Below are 23,445 nucleotides of genomic sequence, written 5' to 3'. Positions count from 1 at the left end.
AAGGAAGGAAGGAAGGAAGGAAGGAAGGAAGGAAGGAAGGAAGGAAACTAATTTGACTTTTTTTTGGTTTCAATTCTGTCTCTTGTGCTTCTTAATTGAATCGATAGTGACTGGAACTTATTGAAAAACAAACACTGGGAGAGATTTAGAAAGGTAATAATAATTGATTATTTTCACAATAAGATGTTTAACCTTTAATACCCGTAAGGATTCAAGTATTTTTGTAGCACTTTAGAAAATGGGAGTAATAATAGCACCCTACCTCCCAGGGATATTGTGAGAATCAAATGAGAAAATATTAGTTAAATGCTTAGCCTAGTGCCTGACACATAGTAGGTGCTAAAGAAATCCTTATTTCCTTCCTTCCTTCTTCCAGGTTCCAAAATTCAGGGCAGCTAGGTGACACAGTGAATAGAGAACAAACCTTAGAGTCAGGAGGACGTGAGTTCAAATCCAACCTCAGACACTTGACACACTTACTAGTTGTATGATCTTGGGCAAATCACTTAACCCAAACTGCCTCGCTTCCCTCCCCCTCCAAAACAAAAAACTAGAAAGCCAAGTTCCAAAATTTACTTCAGAGCTCAGAAAAGGATAAACAACTGAAAATGAATAAACATCTAACTACAAAACTCATTTCTATACCTTTAGACATGCTTTGTTGATGTCAAGTGTATTTAGAACAAATATATATAGGTGTGTGGGGGTGTATGTGTGTGTTTGGGTGTATGTATATACACACAGACATATATGTATGAATATATGTATGCACTCATACATACACCTGTGTTAATTCTGTATACATATGCATTTGCATATGGATATATATATATATATGCAAAATACTGTTTAGTCAATAGCTCTATATGGGCTTAACCCCAGTAACCCTGATTAGCAATGATATAGTTGGCAGCTCAGTCAAGCCAAGAGAAAGAAAAGTCTACCTATAATAGAATGAGAGAATGTTTTGAATAAACTAGTAAGTAAATGACTGCCCACAGTCCTAGAGAAAATGATCTGAGTGAAATAATATATTCATAATTTTATGTACTAAAAATGAAAATGAAGCAGGATGAAAAAGTTGATGGACTAGGGTATTTTAAATTTAAATAATAATGAAAAAGAAATTTCATATTTATTATACCTTTATTTTCAGAGAAAAATATAAATAGTATTTTTAAGCATTAGGGAGAAACCTGATTCATTCAGACTCTCCCTTAATGAGTTTCTCTCAGATTGAACAATTGATCAGTTTCCTTTACTCACTTATTATAGTCAGTCTTCAGAAACTACCTCATCTTACTTCTCTTTCCTTTTAAATTTCTCGCAATCACTTTTCAATAAATTTGATGTTCTTTAGAATGAAAAAATAATGTTCAGACCTGCATTTGTGCAGGATTCTTTTAAAATTATAGGTCTATAAAATTTCCCGCTGCTTGTCCACATTTTTTATAAAGAGATAGCATTACTGATTGGTCAGGAAGGGATTTACCAGGAAAGTGGTTACAAATTACTTTAAAATCTGGGACTGTGTTACTGCTGCCCCCAGTATCTAATGGAGCCCATAAATTAGAGAGCAAGTTTGAATTTATCTGAGTAGGCAAGTAAGACACAGTAGACCGAAACATTTTCTGTCAGTGTGCTGACATTTGCATTGGAAAAATAAAATTAATATAAATCCTAAAATAGAAGGGCTTTGTCCATGACAGAGCTACAGGTGCTCTGAAGTTGGGAAATGTAGGAAAACTAATATCCATCTTCAATGTCAGCTGCTCAAGGAACATCCTGAGATTGAGAGACCCAATGTTAGCCATTTCAGAATGAATTTTCATTCTACTTTCTAAATATAATTGGTACAAGACATGAAATTTTCTATTTATCAGAATCAAAACCAAACCTTAGATACTCATGGAATATTAAAAGAAGCTGATGATGTTAGGTAGGGTAATACAATTGATTGTCACTAATTTAGATACTGGCCTCAGTTTCCTTTGCCTGAGGTAGCCTTTTCTGTTTTGAAGGCTTGAGAATGTGGGTGTTTACTACATTAACTACATGTGCCAATTTCATAACTACAGTGATGGCTTTAACTTTCTGGTTTTGGGACTCAGTTTTCTGGTATTTGAATAAATGTTCTAGCTTTATTCCCCATGTAGAGATCCTGGTATATTTTGTGATTAATAACCATATTAGCATATTTATAGTTACTGTAAACAGTGTGAATACTTCATTGTTGATACAGAAAGTCATTTCATCTCTCAATGCCATAAACAACTCTCTAAGATCATAAATTGCGGGGGCGGAGTCAAGATGGCGGAGTAGAAACACAACCTCCCTGCAGCTTCATCTTCCACCTTCCCCAATCCATGTAAAAAGGGAACTCTAAACAAACTTTGGAACTGCAGAACCCACAAAATGACACAGAGAAGCTAACCGTCCCGCTGAGGACAGCCCGGCAGGCCAGCAGGAATCGGCCAGCGCAGTGCTCACACCAAGGCTTTAGCCCCAGGGCAGGCCTGACCAGCCTCCGGCCAGAGGGACTCCAGATCAGCAGCAGCTGTGGCCGTTTCCAGATTTATCAATACATAGATGCGAAGAACAAAGTGAGAGGTCAGTGCAGTCTGGACTTTGGGACCCAGTAAGTGGGAGTGCATGGCTTTTGTCCCTGAAGCGAGAAGCTGCTGAGACGCCTGGCACAGCCAGCCAGTGCCAAGGGGCAGCTTCAGCTCCTGGCCTGCAGAGTATAGGGGGACCAAGCACCAGTCTGAGGGATAATCGCTCTTGCTTTAACCTGCTTGGATCTGGATTGCAGTTGAGGGTGGAGGTCCTGGGGTGTGTGTCCAGCTTTCCAGAGCATGTGGAGACCTCAGAGAGGGCAGCCATCTAATACGTCCAGCAGCTGAGAAAACCCCAGTGTTTGGGAGGAAAGCTCACCTGTCTGGTGGCAGAGTCCTACTGTGGCAAAAAGCCCAGGGGTCAAGTGAATGAGGGGCGACATGACCAGGCAAAGGAAACAAAGCAGACAGAAGATTCCAACGTTAGACTCCTATTTTGGGGATAAGAAGGAGCAAGGCATGGAACAGGAGGAAAACAGTGAAGTTAGAACTCCTGCACCAAAAGCTTCAAGGGAAAATACAAGCTGGTTACAGTCCATATAGGACTTTATGAAGCAGATAAGAGAAGTGGATGAAAAATTGGGAAGAGAAATGAGAATGATGCAAGAAAATTATAAAATGACAGTCAACAGCCTGACTGAGGAAAATACCACCTTAAAAAACAGACTAACTCAAATGGAAAAAGAGGCTCAAAAAGGCAATGAGGAGAAGAATACCTTAAAAAGCCGAATTTACCAGATGGAAAAAGAATCTCAAAAGCTCAATGAGGAAAATCATTGCTTCAGAATTAGATTGGAGCAAATGGAAGCTAATGACTTTATGAGAAATCAAGATGCTGCTAAACAGATCCAAACAAATGAAAGAATAGACAGCAAGGTAAAATATCTCATGGGAAAAACCACTGACCTGGAAAATAGATCCAGGAGTGATAATTTAAAAATTATTGGACTACCTGAAAGCCATGATCAAAGTAAGAACCTAGAAATCATCCTCCAGGAAGTTCTCAAAGAAAACTGCCCTGATGTTTTAGAACCTGAGGGCAAAATAGAGGTTGAAAGAATCCACCTATCACCTCCTGAAAAAGACCCCAAAAAGAAAACTCCTAGGAATATTATAGCCAGGTTCTGAAATTCCCACATCAAGGAGAGAATATTACAAGCAGCCAGGAAGAAACAATTTGAATATTGTGGAAACACAATCAGGATGACCCAAGACCTGGCAGCTTCTACACTGAGGGATCGAAGGGGTTGGAATATGATATTCCAGCGGGCAAAGGAGCTGGGATTAAAACCAAGAGTCACCTACCCAGCAAAACTGAGTATCATGTTTCAGGGGAAAATATGGTTATTCAGTGGAATAGAGGACTTTCAAACATTCTTGCTGAAAAAACCAGAGTCAAATAGAAAATTTGACATTCAGATACAAGAAGCAAGAGAAGCATGAGAAGGTAAACAGGGAAAAGAAATCATAAGGAACTTATCAAAATTGAACTATTAACATTCCTACATGGAAAAACAATAATTGTAACTTATGAAACTTTTCTCAGTAGTTGAAGGGAATAGAAATATATATATATATATACATATATATATATATATCAGGGTATATGGGCATATGAATACATATGTGAATGTGTGTTTATATGTTTACAGGTACACATAGATAGAGGGCACAGGACCAATTTAAGAGGAAAGGATGATACTTAAAAGGTGAAATTAAGAGGTGAGAGAGGAATATAATGAGAGGAAATGGGGAGAGACAGAATGGGGTAAACTGATATAGAAGATGCAAGGGAAAATGGTTACAATGGAAGGGAAGAATAGGAAGGCAAAAGGGAATGGGTCAAACTTATTCCCATTGAATTTGGCTTGAGGAGGGAGTGAAACACATACTAAATAGGGTATTTCACCCCCCCCAGGAGAGTAGTGGGGGAAGGGGATGAGAGGGGGGATGATGGAAGGGAGGGCAGGCTGGGGGGGAGGGAAGTTGGAAGCACCTACTCTTGAAAAGGGACGGGATCAAAGTAGAGAATAGAACAAGTGGGAGGTGGGATAGGAGGGAGGGAAATATAATCAGTCTTTTACAAGATATCTACTATGTTATTGCTTTGCATTAGCCACACATGTACAACCTATACTGAACTGCTTATCTTCCCAGTAAGGGTGGGTGTCAAGGGAGGAAGGAAATGAATCTGGAATTCAAAGCTTTAAAATCAAATATTCAAATATGTATGTATATATATATATATATATATATATATATACTATTATTAATACTGTTTTACATGTAATTGGGAAATAAGATATACAGGTTCTGGAGCATAGAGATCCACTGGAAAAGTTGAAAGGGGTATGGGAGAAAATATGGGAGAGAGCAGATTGGAGGAGGGAATATCCTGCGGGACTGCTATTTTGGGGCAGTGGGTAGGGGAAAAATGGGGAGAAAATTTGTAACTCAATATCTGGCGGAAATGAATGATATAAATCAGAAGTTAATAAAGCATTTGAAAAAATAAAAAAAAAGAAAGCTGTGTAGAAAATGTTAACAATACAGATTAAACTTAAAAGTGTGTTCAGGGTACATTGTTTTTTCTAGAGAGCTGTATGTTAAATATTTAACATCACAGACCTGTCCAAGTGCTCAATTAATGCTTAATAGAACAAATTTGTTAAAGAAAAAAAAAGATCATAAATTGCAGAGTGAATGCAGATCAATATTGGTGGAGGGAAAGTACTCACAAGGATTTCCTTATACCAATGAAATCAAACATCTGGTCTGAAAACAATACTGAGAGTTTTATCAATTTATTCATTCAATTAATATTCATTGAATACCTAATATATGTACTGATACTCTGGGAAGTAGGAAAATATATAATACATGGCATTACAGTATATATTAGTAGAAATAGCGCATGTATATATATATATATATATATATATATATGTCATCCTTTCTGCCTGGCTGCTTCCCTGCATTTCATCATGGTCTCCAGAAACTCATCTTCCTATAATATCACATTGACTCTGAAACTCACACCTCTTCAAAATGTCCTGTCTCTGGGGCCCCTCCTTCTCTCTGACTGGAGAGGGGCAGGGGGTAGATATTAAAAGGTTTCACCCAGATTCTCCATTTAAGGGTTCCCAGGGTAGCCATCTTATCATTGCCCATCAGGCTACAGGTCTTCATCATGTTCTCATTACCAGGTTCTCTCCCCTTTATCATCCCTGAATATATTTTTAGTTGTTTTTCTTTTATTTTTAAAATTGATTTTATTTTAAATTTATGGGCTAAAACAATTTCCATAACATAGCATAATAAAAAAAGATTGTACATGAAACTGAAAATCTAGTATGTACAACATGCTATTCCATTTACATATATAATTAATTTTATATATATACATATATACACATATAACTTATATATAGCAAATTTGTTTTTTTCTTTCCACCCCCATACCCTAGAGATCAAATACAAATAAGTGTATCTATGTAAAATTATTCTATAAATACTTCTATTTACCAGTTCTTTCTCTGGATGCAGATAGTGCTTTTCTTCACGTGTCCTTTGTAGTTAATTTGGGTATTGATAATCGCCAAAATAACTTATTCACTCAGAGTCTTTCTTTAAACAATATTGCTGTAACCATATGCAATGATCTCCTGGTTCTGCTTATTTTGCTCTTCATTATCCCACTAGATTGAGAACTTCTTGAGAACAAGGACTGTTTTTACCTTTCTTTGTATCTCCAGGGCCTGACAAATAGTAGAAACTTAATAAATGTTTATTAACTGACTGACTAAGTGATGGGAGTGGTACAAAATACTATAGGAGTTGAGAAGGGAGAAAACACCAATACTGAGGGGATAAGGGATACTTGGAAAAAATGGGGTTAGAATGAATCGATCCCTGAAGTATATTATGCTTTTAATGGGTAGAAATGAGGCTAAGAATGTAAAGGAGGGTATTCCAGGTGAAGGGAAAATATAAATAAGTCATGACAGTCAGAAAGAACAAGGCATATTCAGGGAAAGATGAATAATCTAGTTTGACATATGGGGGACATTAGGAGAAATTATGAGTGATAAGTTATAGGCTATATTTCACAGGATTGTGATGAAGATGAAATGAAATAATGTATGTAAACTACAAATAAACCTTAAAGCGCTATATAGATGTCATTACATAACAAGTTTAAAAGTTTGTATTTTGTTCAATAAGTAATGGGGACTTTGGGGCAGTGGAGGAAAGCAAGGGGAGGAAACTGTCATGTGGCATGATAAATAATACAAAGTAGTATCAGAGATTTAAGGAGAGAGCAATTTTTTTGTTGGTGAGGGGAGAAAAAGAGTAATGTTTTATGGAGGAAATGGACAATAGAGTCAAATTATACAGAGAAGTCAAGGAGAATTTAGGGTTAAGAAAAAAGATTACTGGATTTAATGACTCCAAAGCTATTGATAACCTTGGAGAGTGCAATATACATTGTTATTAGGTTTTTAGGGTTAAATGGATGGTAAGAAAGAAAGGGAAAGGAAGGAAAGAGAAGTGGTTTCAAGGGATGGTTTCTATGGATCAACAGGGCAGTTCAGCTAGTTTGTGGCAGAAGGCACTCAACAGTTGATGGTGGCTCTGGGCAGGGGGCCTTGTTGACACTGCTAAACCTTCATCAGGGTCTTACTGGGGACCAACTTTCATTAAACTATGACATCCTTTCAAGAAGTCACATTTCCAAGTACTCTTTAAACTTTCAACTTTATACATCATCTTTCAAAATATGGTGGAAGCTATCTTCCCAATACTCCCCTTGAATGTCATTACACCTTAATCCATAATATCCATCCATACCCAAAAGATGGGTTGGCATTTTTACAGCTGATTGGAGTAAACTCAAGATTTTTATACATTTTATGGTCTTCACTGATTGAGTTTTATATGGAGGGGTCAACAGTCAATTTTTTTGGTCCATTCAAGAGTATTACCTTTCAAATTATGATTGGAAGTTTTATCAATTTTGTTGTGCTACCCATGAGGGTGAGATTTCTGGAGCAAGCATACAATTCTACTCTCAAATGTCTCCTCTAATTGGAAGATGGAAGATTAAGGAAATTTTGACATACTAGTGGTGTCTATAAAAACTGGCCTTCTTGAGTTTAAAATTGAGAAAACAATGAAAAAAATAAATTAAAGGTTGTAAGGAAAAAAGGGGTGGAGGAGTTTGCAACTTAGATAAATTGGAAGACTAGAAAAGGAACTTGAAGAAAAAGAGGTGTGACCACCTGCAAATGCAGCAAAAGGGTCTTATTGAAGCACTACAAAATCTAAATATGAAAAACAGGGAGCTTATGAAAAACCACAGTGAAGCAACATTGAATGTTCTCCTGTTTGAGGAAGATCTTATGACTGACACAGAGAGTAATTACAAAGGAGACCAAAGAAGTTGTTTCCAGACATAGAGCTGAGTGATGCAGTCCATGTAAGAAATCAGAAAATAACTGAACTCCATAGTGCCAGGCTGGAAAACAAATAAGTCAAAAAAAAAAAAAAACATCTGAGGGATGCTATGGCCAAACTGAGAGTCAAGACTGTGAAAAAGCAACAAGGAAAAAAATTATCTAGTTGAGCAGGGCCTGCTCAGGGAGATGGAAGACTGCAAGCTTCATCTACAGATGGCTACAAACAATTACAGAGGGAAATTCAAGAAGTGTCAGAAGCTCCAAAAGCAAGTGAACAGGCTCTCAGTGCAGAGTAAAACTGGGAACCAACAGGAAGTGATAGATGCCTCAAGCAACATGGAGACTATGACTGACTTCCCTGCTGATATCAAACTATCAGCTGCTGTAGTTAATTAGAAGCTAATTGTTTTTTTTTTTACTTTTTTTTTTTGGAGTGCAATTGGGGTTAATTAGATTTGCCCAAGGTTACATGGCTAGTTTTTGTGTTAAGTGTCTGAGGCCGGATTTGGAACTCAGGTCCTCCTGACTCCAGGGCTGGTGCTCTATTCTCTATGCCACCTAGCCACCCCTAGACTTGCTAATTCTGAGATAATTTTTGAGGTAGTAACATGGGGGCAAGTTTGTTAAATGACCAAAGAAGTTTTTTTAAATAGAAAATTATAAGAAAGGTAAACAACTACTATTAGATGAGAGGGCAAAATGTAGCAGCTGTGCTGATGAACTAGCACAACTGAACAAGTAAAGGAACAAATGAAAATTAGCAAAAATAAGATTTACGGAAATAGTGGACAAATATAAAGTCCAATTGGTGCATAGAGAACAAGAAATAAATTATCTGACCTCACATTTGGAAACCCTCACTATGTAGAAGGAGAAGGAGAATAAACTTTAAAAGAGACTTGGAAACCAAGCAGAAAGAGTCAGGGAAGGTCAGAGGTCCTGGAAATCCCATGTGAGCATCGCCCTCAAAGAGCAAAATGGTCCTGTTCTTTCAGAGTCAAATAGGAAAACAGTTCTACAGTTCAGAAACCTCTTAACAATCCAGGGCACAAGAGATCGGGAAAATGGTGCTTTTCACCCAGATGAAATCCAAAGACCACCTTTAAAAATGTTCTCTTGGGGTTTGGAAGAAAATATAATCTGTAGCCAGCCTGCTCAAAACCTTAGTCAGCCAGATGGTTTAGAAGACCTTGAAGCTAGCAATAATGAATTGATAAGAATATCCTTACTGCTCCAAATCCTCTAAGGCAGCTTTTACATGCTCATGGGAGAGCTTTTGCTTTGATTCCAGCTTTGATGTTCAAAAAAAGTATTTCCTCTATGACTTAATGTTCCCTCCCAGCTACAAAGAAAGTTTGAAGAACATGTTTAAACACTTGGCTATCTATAGTAGTTCACTATTGAGATGGTAAGGGTATAGCAGTTTCATTTGTAATTTAGGTGTAGGAAAACTTGAAACTCAAAGCCATTTACTCTCATTATATCCTGTGAGATATACAGTCTAGTTTTAAAATGCAGGGAAGAAAACAGAAGGAAGTCTAGAGAGAAGCAGAGGCAGCAGCGCAGTCTTGAAAACTACAAGTCAAACTTAAATACCTAAAAAGAAAAGGAAGTGGTACATAATAGAGAAATACAGTTTCTCATGTAATCATGTCCACTTGGTATTTAAGTTAAGAATGAAATTATTAAAAGAAGAAAAAAAAGAAATTGACAAGATCATAAATCTAGAGTAGGAAGGATCTTGAAGAGTTTCCAGTTTAACCCTCTCTTCTTATAGTTGAGGAAAATGAAAATGCCTAGCAAAGTTAAGTCATTTACCCAAGGGTAGCTAGGTGGAGTAGTGAATAGAGTTCAAGACCTAAAGCCAGGAAGAGTCATCTTCCTGAGTTCAAATCTGACCTCAGACATCATGTAACACTAAGCAAGTTGATTAATACTGTTTGCCTCAGTTTCCTCATCTGTAAAATAGTCTGGAGAAAGAAATGTCAAACCACTCCAGTAGCTTTGCCAAGAAAACCCCAAAAAGGGTCATAGTCAGATATGACTGAACAACAACAACATCCAAGTATAAAGTGGTAGAACAAAGATTCAAACCGAGATCCACTTACTCCAAGTGCAGGGCTCCTTCTAACCACCCTGCCTATTTGATTTTTAGTTAGAGCAACTAAGGCACAGAGAATTTTAATCACTTGCTCAATAAGTTAGTTGGAAGTAGTTATGTGACTCCCACTTCTAGATCCCTCCAATCCAGAGTTCTTTCCACAAAACTATTTTTACCTTACAACTCTTCAAGCAAGACCCAGCACTTTGATAAAGTATAAAACAAGAGAGAGATGAGCCAGGATTGCTGACCCCCAGAGAAAACATTTCTTGTTAAAAGACTCCCGGCAACAGATGAGCAGCCTGGAGAACTTGCTGGAAGTGCTTTGTGAGAATCAGCAGAGGAGTAACCCACAGTTCATTTTACTTGGGGTTCTGAGACCCCATTTATTTCTGTCACAGTTTCGGCTCAGCTCAATTCATCTTTGATCCATGTGGTAGACAGTGAAATTTCTGCACCACAGTCTGTGATCAAAGCAATATTTGAAGAAGAATAAAAGTGGTGGCTCCTCTAGGCTAAAACGGTAGTGTGAGGCGTGTCCATCCCAGTCATGCTTTTGGGTTTTCCAATCCAACCTGATGTAGTCTGACATACAATCTTTCAGGGCCACTGGAACTCACACATATCTGGCTGCCTTTTCAAGAGATTTGAGTTGTTTTTATTTTTCAGAAACTTTTTCTTGAAAAAAAAACTTTCTTTTTGAAGGTTTAGAACCTAGGAAAAGAGTTTAAAGACCATCTAGTACAAAAACTTCATTTAACATGAGAAAAAATGGGTTTAGCTTGGGGAAGTAACATGATATGAAGATTATTATCCCTTTCATATTTTCTTAAATCACCAACTGAATCTGTCATTGCCTGCCCCCAAGGACTGCAATCCTTCCAATGTACTAATGCTGTTTGGAAGATGGTCATGGAGATGAAATTAATTAAATATCACATTTGGTATGAAAAGTAAAGATATTGTACCAACATTCCTCTGTTGTTGCAGACAACAAGGCTAACTAGCTTATCTAGGGATTAAGTGCATTTCATTAGCATTCTTCCCAATGGCATCATTCTAGTCCAGGCTCTCATTACCTCTGACCAACTCCCTGTACTTCTGTAATAGATTTATATAGCTCCTTGCATATAGTTTGGACTATGGATCCTTTAAGAGTAGGGACTGCTTTTTAAAATTTTCTTTGTATCCTCAGCAATTAGCATGATGCTTGTGGCACATAAAAGATGCTTGATAAATTCTAGCTGACTGATTAACTATATTGTTTAATTTTTAATTAGGGAAGGAGTTGGGTGAGAAGGACTTGGATGAGGAATTGGTAATAGTGATGCCAAAATATGAGGAGAATGAAACATTTTTAAATGTACAATAGAGAAGAAAGGGGGATTCATAAAAAAGAATAAATAAGAAGGACAGTTTTGGTAACAATGTATGGAATTTATTATTTTTTTAAATAAAGCAAGCAGAGAGGCAAAGTCAAGATGGAGGTGAAGAAAGAGGATTTCTGAGGGGCTCCAGCTTTCACCTCCCCCAATTCATGTAAAAGGGAACTCTGAACAAACTTAGGAGCTACAGAACCCGCAAAAGGACACAGAGAAGCTAACCTCCTGCTGAGTCAAGTCAGCAGGTATCAGCCAATGTAGCACTCTGGGAGCCAACCCCAGCCCCATGGGAGCCAGAGGTTTTAGCCTCAGGGCGGGCCTGACCATCGCCAACTGGAGAGACTTCAGATCACCAGCAGATGTGGCGGTTTCCAGAATTATCAACACATAGATGCTAAGGACAAAGTAAGAGATCAGTGCAGTGTGGACTTTAGAATCCAGTAGTTGGGAGTGCATTGGGTTTGCCCCTGGAGCAAGAAGCGGCTGAAGTGCTGTGGCCAAGCAGCCGCAGCCATGTGGCTGCTTTAGCTCCTGGCCTACAGATTGTAGGAGAACCAAGCACCAGTCTGAGGGGTAATCACTCTTGCTTTAACCTGCTTGGATCTGGATTGCAGTCTAGGGTGGAGGTCCTGGGATGTGCAACCAGCATGCCAGAGCGTGTGGAGGCTTCAGAGAGGACACCCAACTAATACCTTGTAAGGCTGCTGTGAGGATCAAATGACATCATATTTTGTCAGGCACTCAGCATTAGTGCATGGCACATAATTCAAACCTTTCTTTACCTCCCACCCCTTTCCTCCAAACAGTCAATGATTTGATTGGGGAGAATAGAACATGCTGGATTTGGAGTCAAGAAAGCTTGCATTTGAATCCCAACTCTGCTGCTTATAATCTATGTGACCCTAGGAAAGTCATACCAGTACTCTGGGACTCAGATTCCTCATACATAAAGTAAGGGAGTTTGACTACTAGACCATATCTAAGATTCCTTCCAACTCCGAATCTATGTTCCTTTAAATTCAGCAACCTCAATGTGGTAAATGAAGACTGTAACAGTCTATTATTCTTCTAAGATATTTTAGTGTAGTAGAAAGATTTGGAATCAGAAGCTTTGTCTTTTAATAACATCTAGGCCACTTATTATTTCACATAACCTTGGGCAAATAGGATTAACCTCTCTGGGATCCAGTTTCCTCATCCTACATTCAATTATTCATTCTTGTTTGTTTGTGAATTTATTTATTTGTTCATTTGTTTGTTTGCTTTTTAGATTAGATAAATAATTCTGTAGTTAAAGAGAATTCCCAGTGAGGGGACTCTGTCTACAAATGCAGATCAGTACCTATTCTGAAATTTAGGAGTCTTAGAGAGTTGACAAGGGATACTTAAAGGTTAAGTGAACTGATCAAGGTCATTGTCATTATGTACAAAAGACAAGACTTCACTGTATGTCTTCCATACTTTAAGACCAGTTCTGGATACATTAAGCCATGTTGCCTTATTTTCCTCATGCTCAGCATAGAATCAATAATAGTTCAAGGATCTATGGCAAAGATGGGAATCAGTAAAGCGTATTGGTGAGTATAATGGAGGTCAGGAAGACCTGGGTTAAAATCCCATTTCTGACACATACTAGCTGCATACTAACAGGTCATTTAATTACTTTTTTAAATTATTTTCATTTTTTTAATTAGTATTAATAATAGTGTGTGTGTGTATATATTTAAACATTTGATTTTAAAACTTTGAATTCCAGATTCATTCCCTTCCTCCCTTGACCCCCACCCTTACTGAGAAGATAATAAGTTCAGTATAGGTTGTACATATGTGGCTAATGTAAAATAATAACATAGGAGATATACTGTAAAAGACTGACTATATGGGCGGCCAGGTAGCACAGCGAACAAGAGCACCAGCCCCACTGACTATATTTCCCTCCCTCCTATCCCACCTCCCACTTATTCTATTCTCTACTTTGATCCCATCCCTTTTCAAAAATGGCTGCTTCAAACTTCCCTCCCCCCCAGGCTGCCCTCCCTTCCATTATCCCCCTCTTATCCCCTTCTCCCCTATTTTCCTGTAGGGTGATACCCTATTTAGTGTGTATTTAATTCCCCCCTCAAGCCAAAATTCAATGGGAATAAGGTTGACCCATTCCCTTTTGCCTTCCTATTCTTCCCCTCCATTGTAACCATTTTCCATTGCCTCTTCTATATCAGATAGTTTACCCCATTCTGTCTCTCCCCATCTCCTCTCATTATTTTCCTCTCTCACTTCTTAATTTCACCTTTTAAGTATCATCCCTTCCTCTTAAATTGGTCCTGTGCCCTCTATCTATGTATGCCTATAAACATATATACACACATTCACATATGTATTCATATGCCCATATACCCTCATATATAGACATATATATGTTTCTATTCCCTTCAACTACTGAGAAAGGTTTCATAAGTTACAATTATTGTTTTTATATGTAGGAATGTTAATAGTTCAACTTTGATAAGTTCCTTATGATTTCTTTTCCCTGTTTACCTTCTCATGCTTCTCTTGCTTCTTGTATCTGAATGTCAAATTTTCTTTTCAACTCTGGTTTTTTCAGCAAGAATGCTTGAAAGTCCTCTATTCCACTGAATGACCATATTTTCCCCTGAAACATGATACTCAGTTTTGCTGGGTAGGTGACTCTTGGTTTTAATCCCAGCTCCTTTGCCCTCCGGAATATCGTATTTCAAGCCTTTCGATCCCTCAGTGTAGAAGCTGCCAGGTCCTGGGTTATCCTGATTGTGTTTCCACAATATTCAAATTGTTTCCTCCTGGCTGCTTGTAATATTCTCTCCTTAACCTGGGAATTCCAGAACCTGGCTATAATATTTGCCCTCTGGTTCTAAAACATCAGGGCAGTTTTCTTTGAGAACTTCCTGGAGGATGATTTCTAGGTTCTTACTTTGATCATGGCTTTCAGGTAGTCCAATAATTTTTAAATTATCGCTCCTGGATCTATTTTCCAGGTCAGTGGTTTTTCCCATGAGATATTTCATCTTGCTGTCTATTCTTTCATTTGTTTGGATCTGTTTAGCAGCATCTTGATTTCTCACAAAGTCATTAGCTTCCATTTGCTCCAATCTAATTCTGAAGCAATGATTCTCCTCAGTGAGCTTTTGAGATTCTTTTTCCATCTGGCTGTAATAAGAATGTAAATTTTAAAGATCTTCCCTGCCCCTAGGCTAATGTGCACCTGAAGCTTGGGGTGGGGGAGGCTTGTTTTTCAGTAGATACTTCTTGATTGGCCAGTGAGTCAATAAGGTTGTTACATTCTCTGAGCCAGGAGGAGGCTATATAAGCCCTGATGTGTAGCTTTGTTTTTGGGACTCACTTTGAGAAGTGTTCTGTGATTTGATCTGAATTCTGGGAAGCCGTTGTTGAGAGTCCCCTGGCTTTGAAAAACCCAGAATGTGGAAACCCAGATGTTGACTGGGTATAGATGTAATGGTTGGACAGTTTGGAAATCTGTCTACTTGATGTTTCTGTCTTGATAATTATGCCTGTATACTTTGAGGTTCAGGGTGCTGACCTTTTCTCCTGAACAAGGTAAACCATATATGTCTGACTGATTAAAGTAAGCTTGTTAACCCATTTTGAGTGGCTTTCCTTCAACAAAGCAGATCCAAGAACCTATGGTAGCTGCAAACCCTGAGGACACGCTTGGGGTGCTTGCTGCTACACTGGCAAATTTGGCTTTTTAAGGTATTCTTCTCCTCATTGCCTTTTTGAGCCTCTTTTGCCATTTGAGTTAGTCTGTTTTGTTACCTGTGATTTTCCTCAGTTAGGCTGTTGACTGTCATTTCACAGTTTTCTTGCATTGTTGTCATTTCTGCTCCCAATTTTTCCTCCACTTATCTTATCTGCTTCTTAAGGTCCTCTATGGACTGTAATCAGTTGTTATTTTCCTTTGAAGCTTTTGGTGCAGGAGTGTTGACTTCACTGTCTTCCTCCTGTTCCAAGCTTTGCTCCTTTTTGTCCCCAAAATAGAAGTGTAATGTTGGAATCTTCTGTCTGCTTTGTTTCCTTTGACTGGTCATGTCGCCCCTCAGTCACTTGACCCCTGGGCTTTTTGCCACAGTAGGACTCTGCCACCAGACAGGGGAGCATTCATCCCAAACACTGGGGTTTTCTCAGCTCCTGGAGGTATTAGATGGGTGCCCTCTCTGAGGTCTCCACACACTCTGGCAAGCTTGACACACAGCCCAGGACCTCCACCCTAGACAGCAATCCAGATCCAAGCAGGTTAAAGCAAGAGTGATTACCCCTCAGACTGGTGCTTGGTCCCCCACACTCTGCAGGCCAGGAGCTGAAGCTGCCACGTGGTGCTGGCTGGCTGTGCCAACGTCTCAGTGGCTTCTTGCCCCGGGGGCAAAAGCCATGCACTCCCACTTACGGGGTCCCAAAGTCCAGACTTCACTGACCTCTCACTTTGTCCTTCGCATCTATGTGTTGATGAATCTGGAAAGGCCACTGCTGATCTGGAGTACCTCCAGGCTGGTCAGGCCCGCCCTGGGGCTAAAGCCTCTGGTATGGAGCTGGGCTTGGCTCCCAGAGCGCTGAGTTGGCTGCTTGCTGCTTGTCTGCCAGGCTGTCCTCAGTGGGGGTTAGCTTCTCTGTGTCATTTTGTGGCTTCTGTAGCTCCAAAGTTTATTTAGAGTCCCCTTTTACACGGATTGGGGAAGGTAAAAGCCAGAGCTCAGCGGAGGTCCTGCTTCTACTCCGCCATCTTGATTCAGGTCATTTAATTTCTATGAGCCTCAGTTTCCTTATGTATAAAATGGGGTTTATGATATATGTAATACCCACCTCATGCAGTTGTTGTGAGGCTGAAATGTAAGTAAATGTTCAGTAAGCAAAATTTTTCTTAAATGTCAGTTGTTATCATAAAATGAGATAATATATGTGAAATACCACATGAACGTTAGATTCCCAGCTTTGTGCTGAAAAACACACACCAGGGGCATATAGTTTGTGGAACACAGTCCTGATATTCTCCCTAAAAGACTCTGGGGAAGAGAGAATATCTAAGATCAGGCATGTGATCTTTTTTAAAAAGTTTTTTTTTAATGTTTAAAAAGTTTTTTTAACTTTTTTCCCAGAAGTAAATGGAGAGTAAATTTGTTTAAATATTTAACATTATACTTGGGTAAGTAGGTAAAGAGCAAGATGAGAAAGACAGTTTGGGATCTAGAAAAAACCTTGGAGATATCAAGTCCAGTCACCTCACTTTGTAGATATCACCCAGTGAGAAGTGACTAATGCAGTCACATTAGTAAAAAGCAAAGTCAGCCACTCTTCCCACCTTCTGTTCACAGCAATGAAGCCTCAGAGGGAAGATTTCAGGGATCCAGGAAGCTTGTTTTTTCCTTCTTTCTCCCACTTATTAGTCTTCATTCCTTTATCTGAACACTTGAATATGTTTTAAGATGCAAATTTCCCTAAGAGAGGCAATACTTTGAGCTATCACACTTAAGTATGAATGCACTTTAGGCCACAGAATCCTAGAATCTTGGATTTAGAAAGACCAATAGTAGGAATTTAATCCAACTGATTTCTGAGTAGAAGTTTTTTTTATAGAGACCAGGAGGAAACCGGGCACCTGAAAGGGAACTTGGGGGAACTAAAGAAATGGTATAGAACTGTGAGGCTGAAGGGCCATAGTCATCCCTTATCTGATATAAAATTTTGCCCAAACCATAAGGTGCTGAAGGCAAACCTAAACTTTAACAAGGTGACAATCAAAATGGCAGCTCGCAAGAGTCTGAATTTATTGGTTCTCATAAATGAACTTGGAGGAAAAGGCCAGTTCTAATATTAAAAAAGCAATTTGTTCTAAGAAATCATTAATGCTATGACTCAGATGCTTGCTACCTCGTCTAACTTTAAAAATATATTTTGATGTATCTGTGATCTTATTCTCCACTGTTGCAGTCTGCAGCCCTTCCTTCTCATTCTGCACCATGGTCAAAAGAAATCTTTGAAAAATTGTGAATTATCTCAACGCCCACTGGGTAAATGAGGTATTTGTTTTGTTTAGTTTTTTTCCCCTTTTGGCAACCTACTTTGTATGTTAAAGCAATTATATGTATACACACACATCCCTATATTCAAGTCATTGAAATTAAAAGAAGACAAAACAGACAACAGTCCATATGTAACTCATGGCCACCCTATAGCTTCCCAAAACCTCTGGATTTAAACAGATGAGGTTTGACCCTGAACATTTGACCTAAGAGAGTAATCCTTCCTTTGGCTTCCCCCTTAACTCTTTGGAATTGCTCTAGAGAACTCATGATGAAATATGCTATCCAGCTCCTGATGGAGAGGTGACTCAGAGTGCAGATTAAGACATATATTTTTTGAAGATGGCCAATGTAGGAATTTGTTTTATTTGACTATACCTATTTGTTACAAGGTTTTGTTCTTCCTGCTGAGTGGAAGGAGGGAGTGAGAAATTCTATTTTCATTAATAGAAAAAATATTAATAAAAAAATTGCTCTAAAAAAACCTCCTGAAATACTCAGGGTGTAATTAATATCTAGACTTCCCCAAATATGTGTAAAAGGGGTGACTAACTCCTATACAAGCACTCAAGTTAGCATATGAAAAATGGACTTGGGACAACTTTTATTTCACTCAATAGAAATGAATAAAACATGAAGCACTTAGAAGAGCTCCTAAACAGATACAGCATCACACGATACACTCAAGTACTCCTTTAGTTCTCCCATGGGAACAACTTTAAGATAGCTTCCAGAGCAACCCTTAGAGATTTTAGTAAATCCTTTTTCCTTGTGTGTTCTACACAAGGGTATGTGCTAGCTCATGTTTACTCTCACCTTGTGATTATACAGCAAGTAACCATCAACTGTTCCTGGGGATGGGAGGAAGGGATAAAACTGCTAATGGGCACAGCTTCCCCACATGCTCTCCTCACTCACCTGCACCCACAGAATGCTATGTTTTGGTCTGGAGGAGAGGAAGGGAGGGTTATAGAGAAAAAGACAGAATTTTAGCTTACTTTTATAAACCATAGAAAGGGGGTAATTCCTCCAGTAAGACAGTGTCTGTCAATCAATTATGTTGAATTCCTTATATTCTGTTAGTAAGGACTAATCTCCTATATCTTTTTGGCAATAAGGAGATATGCGCTTAAGTGCCTTCAGAATCACACAGCCAAAATCATCAAGTTGATTAGGGAGTCAAATTGATAAGGGACTTCCTTGATCAACCCCACTTATCATTAACTTGATTGGGAAGTTCATCAAACTGATAAGGTACTTCTCTGATCAATCCCATTTAAATATACATTATGGTTAATTATGTTCCTTCCTTCATTCATTGATTCAGTCAATCATTTCAGAGTAATTCCTGAAGTTCTTAGGGATTCAAAGATGTATAATAGAACATTAAAGGCTAGACTCTTCTGACACCCAATTCTTGTCAATGAAATCTCCATTTACCCAATTACCCATGATCAATCTTCATTATTAAGTTTGATTTTTCTCTCTCCCTCAACTTACACATTTAAGAATTTATAGATTCCTGTCATTCTACCTATGTGCCATAGTTCCAATTAATCTCCTTCTGCCTTTTCCCCCATCCACCACAGTGGTCTTGCTATGTGTGTGGTCCCATATCCCAAAGGGAAAACTCAAGACTTAACTGTTCTCTGCCTCCAACGTCTTCTGCTCTGATCTATTTTTCCTACTCTTGCCTAGACAAACCTTTCAATGACTCCTTAAAACCTACTGAATAATGTTCAAATTCTTGAGTTTAATATACAAGTCCCTCCATAAGTATATAGGCAATAACTATCATAGGGAAAATAGATATGTCTCATGGTGCCAAAACATAACAGAGGGAGATGCTAACCTGTGATAATGGAGTGCTTATATTTTGCCTCTGATCTTCTCCTAAACTGAACCACATAGCTATGATTTCTAGGGATCCATTGCCTGAGCAGCCACATGATGCAGGTATCATGCCCTATTATTTGTGGCACCCCTTTCCTGACCTAAATTCCCTGCCCTACCCCAAAGCCTACACTAAGGTGGAAAAAAAGAAAGCTAGAGTGCATAGTCTCCAGAAGCAATTGCCCCCCAGGATTACATTAGTCACCTTCCTACCAAAGACTGCATATAGTAGTGTTTTAATGGTTGTTAATTGATAGGAGAAGCTATCTATTATGGCTTTGGCTATGACAGGCTTTCTCTTCCAAAAAGAGAACCTTATCTTTAGGATTTAAGCTCTTTTGGAATACAGAGCAGTCAATTAGCTAAGTAGTGCCAGCAGGCATTATCTATTTTTTAAACCTCCATTTCCTGTTCAGAAAATCATCTCAACCTTCTATCTTATATAGGGTTATCTAGATCTGAGGTCTTACTTTTTCTCCTAAGTCTGAGATTCTGTTGTTATTGTTGTTCTGTGCAAATGAAGGTGAGGGGAAAAGGCAAAGGAAGAAAACCTCTAGGTGGAGGCAGGTCCAGGCATCGCTGCCCACCTCTAATCTGTTTTAAATTCCCAACTTTATTAGATATAACATAGGTATGATATAGATGTTCATCTGATGCTCAATATAATCCTTTAACCTAAGTATTACAGATATCATTCACAACAACCTGGCACTGATGGGGTGCTTGGGATCTATGTTTGTAAAATCTATTTGTAAACTCAATTTGTAATACCAATTTGTAACATCAGTAACGATGGGGTGCTTGGGATCTATATTTGTAACATCAGTCTGTAAAACTTTGTCACATCAATTTGTAAAACCAGTCTGTAAAATCACGTTTCCCTTTCCCAGACTCAAACTCTGCCTCTTCCCCCTATCGGAACTCTGCCTAAGCAACAATTTGTGACTCCTTTGTTCTTGCTTAATCTCCTCATGTCTCCTCCTGTCTGGCCCAAATCTCATCTCCAAGTTAAACTCCTCAAACTTTTATCTATGTACTGAAGTCACAAGTTCCTCTCAGTCAGACCTAACTTTTATCTGTGCACTGAGGTCCCTTACATCCATCCAGTCAGCTCTGACAATGGCAGCCCTACTCTTTAAAAGTACAAGCCTGTTCCCCCTTTCTCTTGCAGGTCCCCTGAGGATCCTTGCCTGCTGTAAAGCGTATAATAAACTTTTTCAACTCTGACTCCAAGTTAGGCTAAGCTGAATTCTTCCCAGACTGAATCGCAGGTTCTGGTCTTAGATAAGATCTGAGTTCCTGCCGAACCTATTGGGAGCCATCCCTCATCAGCACCTTTTCTATCACTTTTCCCAGATGTATCTCATTCTACTTCCTCCCTCCACATGCGTCAAATTGGACTATTTATCTCCCTTCTTCACAGTACTATTCAACTTCCTTTCCCAATGCCTATAAAGACCTCATTCTCCACTTCCTGAAATCCTACCCACTCTTTAAGACCCAGTTCAGAGGTTACATCTTTCATGAACCCTTTGATGATTCCTCCAGGTAGATATGACTTTTCCTTCATCTTTATCTCTCCCCCGTATCTCTAGTAAGTGTTTTCACATAGTTAAATATTCACATTGTTAAATATTTTTTGAATGATGTGCTTACAAGCTATCAGGGAACATAAAGCAAATATATAATAATATAAATAATAATAGCATCAGGTGAAGTTAAAAATAGTTCAATTCTTTGGGCAGAGTCAATCAACAAGTATATATTAAGTACCTACTAAATGCTGCACACTGAAGTATTAGGGATACAAAGAAAATTTTAAAAATTGCTCTCAAGGAACTTGGAGTCTAATGAAAGAGCTCACAATGTGGAATGATGTTTGAAAAATTGTTAAATTATTCATAGCCTTTGAACTAGAGATCACACTTCTGTTTATCCACAAAGAAGTTGTGTGTGGAGGGGCACACAAAAATATTCATAGCAACACTATTTGAAAAGGCAAATGACTATACCTAAAATATGCCCAACAATTAAGGAAGGAGTGATCAAATTGTGATATGTTAATGTAATGTAATATAATATTATTGTGCCATAAGGAATAATAAATATGAAGAATTCAGACATGCAGAATAAAGAAAGCAGAGCCAAAGGAACAATTACATGATTGCAACCACATAAATGAAGATAACATCAAATGCAATAAAACACAGGGCAAATTGAACAAACAATGCTGATACCTGTGAAAAATTATTTTTCTCAGTAATCAGCATCTTGGCGACTCAGAGTTCCCCCTTCTCTAAAGTTCTTCAGAAGGACATTACTGATAATGAGAATGCATTGTCTTATCCATGGTCAAACCCCAACCCAAGCCTGAACTGATTTAATCAAAGGTAAGGAAGCTCCATTATGTTCTGCTCAGGCTTGTGTGGAGACAGATTCTTCTGCCTAGATAGCCCATGGCTAGGAGTGGCCTGGTATGTTGGGGGTATTCTCATAGGGATGTATCAGCCCCTGTTGAAAAGGTATATAAACTGGGCACCCCACACCCAAAATGGAGCCAGTTCTGGACTGTAATTCTCATGCAATGCATGAATATCAGTAGCTTGAAAGAAATTAAAAAAGTGGACACAACTTAATTTTGTTTGTCTCTTTTCTTAGAACAAATTCAGTTTTGGGGTTGACATACCCAAAGCACACAGATTTCCTTTCCATTAATAAATGGTAAATTACAAAATTAGGGATATGTATTTTACTTGCAATGACTCTTAGATAGCTGACTATGTTAAGGGAATGTATTGAAGTGGGAGGGAGGTGGTACTTGTGTGTTTTGGAGGATATCTCTGATGTATCAAAACAAAAAGAGAGAATGGGAAAGGGGAAAGAAACTTATAAAGAAACTATAAGGTAGGCTGGATAAATGCCAAAAAATAGAAAGTGCTCTGGGAGTTCAGAGGAAAAATTATATCTAGGGAATTAGGAGAGTCTTCACAGAGAAGATGGAACCTTTGTTGAGCCCTGAGAGATCAATTTATTTCAAAATATGGAAATTGGGGGGCAAGGGGTAGGAGATTCAAGGCAAGAAATTTGTAGCAGGGTTTACATTGTATTCTAACAGAAACAGAAAATGTTTGTGCTCTCCACGTTTACTGAGTCTCTCTGGAAAAGACTCATGCCCAGGCCCGTCGTTGTGGCTAACACCAAAGTAGAATAAAGTATAGCAAAAGCCTTTTACAGCACTTCACCCTAACCCAAATAAAACATGCTTCCATGGAATTAACAGCTGATCCTGGGACCAGTATGTTGACTGCTAGGGAGAAAAAAACCACAATTTGCATTTTGTAAGCTTCTTTTTTCTTAGTAATTATTCTTTTTTTACTCTGGGGTTTAAAATGGGATGCATTTAATAGCTCCCCAAGGCATTCCTTTGCCTAACCTAGGGCCAAAAGGGGTGACATTCTTTTATATATCATGCTTAGAAACTGCTGACAATATAATTCTCCTTTGGGTATGGGCTCGTGTGAATGCAAAATGTGAAACTGACAGATTTGTTTTCATCTACTGGTTCTAAGAGAATGGGTGTTTGCTCTGCACATCAATAGGTAATCTCTTGTGTCAGGTAGCTTTGTTTAAGGTCTGCCAGCTGCAAACCATAACAAGCCAAGGCTCCCCATAAGGAAGTCAGAGGGCAGGCTGAGTCTATACAAGACAAATAGCATACCTTATTTGGCTTTGCAGCCTACATAGTCAAAGGAAGTTATTTATTATCATAGATGAATTATTTTCAAATAATAACTACTATAATGTAATTAAGCAGTCCTAAGGCTCAATGGGGTTAATCCAGTTCTAAATAGTCAGTGCAATGGGATCTATTTCCTTTTTTCCCCATCTCTTGCATTTAGACTGACACAGAGTAAATAAACACTTGTT

General features: G+C 38.5%; 2 pseudogenes; both read left to right on the top strand.

Annotated features, from left to right (window-relative positions):
* Positions 1–7,394: 7,394 nt before the first annotated feature.
* LOC138144597 (tax1-binding protein 1 pseudogene) lies at positions 7,395–8,063 on the top strand (annotated as a pseudogene).
* A 7-nt stretch (positions 8,064–8,070) lies between these two features.
* Positions 8,071–9,486, top strand: LOC138144596 (tax1-binding protein 1 homolog; annotated as a pseudogene).
* The last annotated feature ends 13,959 nt before the right edge of the window (positions 9,487–23,445 follow it).

The sequence above is a fragment of the Petaurus breviceps genome, unplaced genomic scaffold (genome assembly GCF_028583685.1).
Source record: "Petaurus breviceps papuanus isolate PSGF00001 unplaced genomic scaffold, PetGlider_PUasm1.0 90701, whole genome shotgun sequence".
Classification (NCBI taxonomy): Eukaryota; Metazoa; Chordata; class Mammalia; order Diprotodontia; family Petauridae; genus Petaurus; species Petaurus breviceps.
Note: the sequence above shows the minus strand (reverse complement) of the source record. Positions and strands in the feature narration are given on the sequence as shown.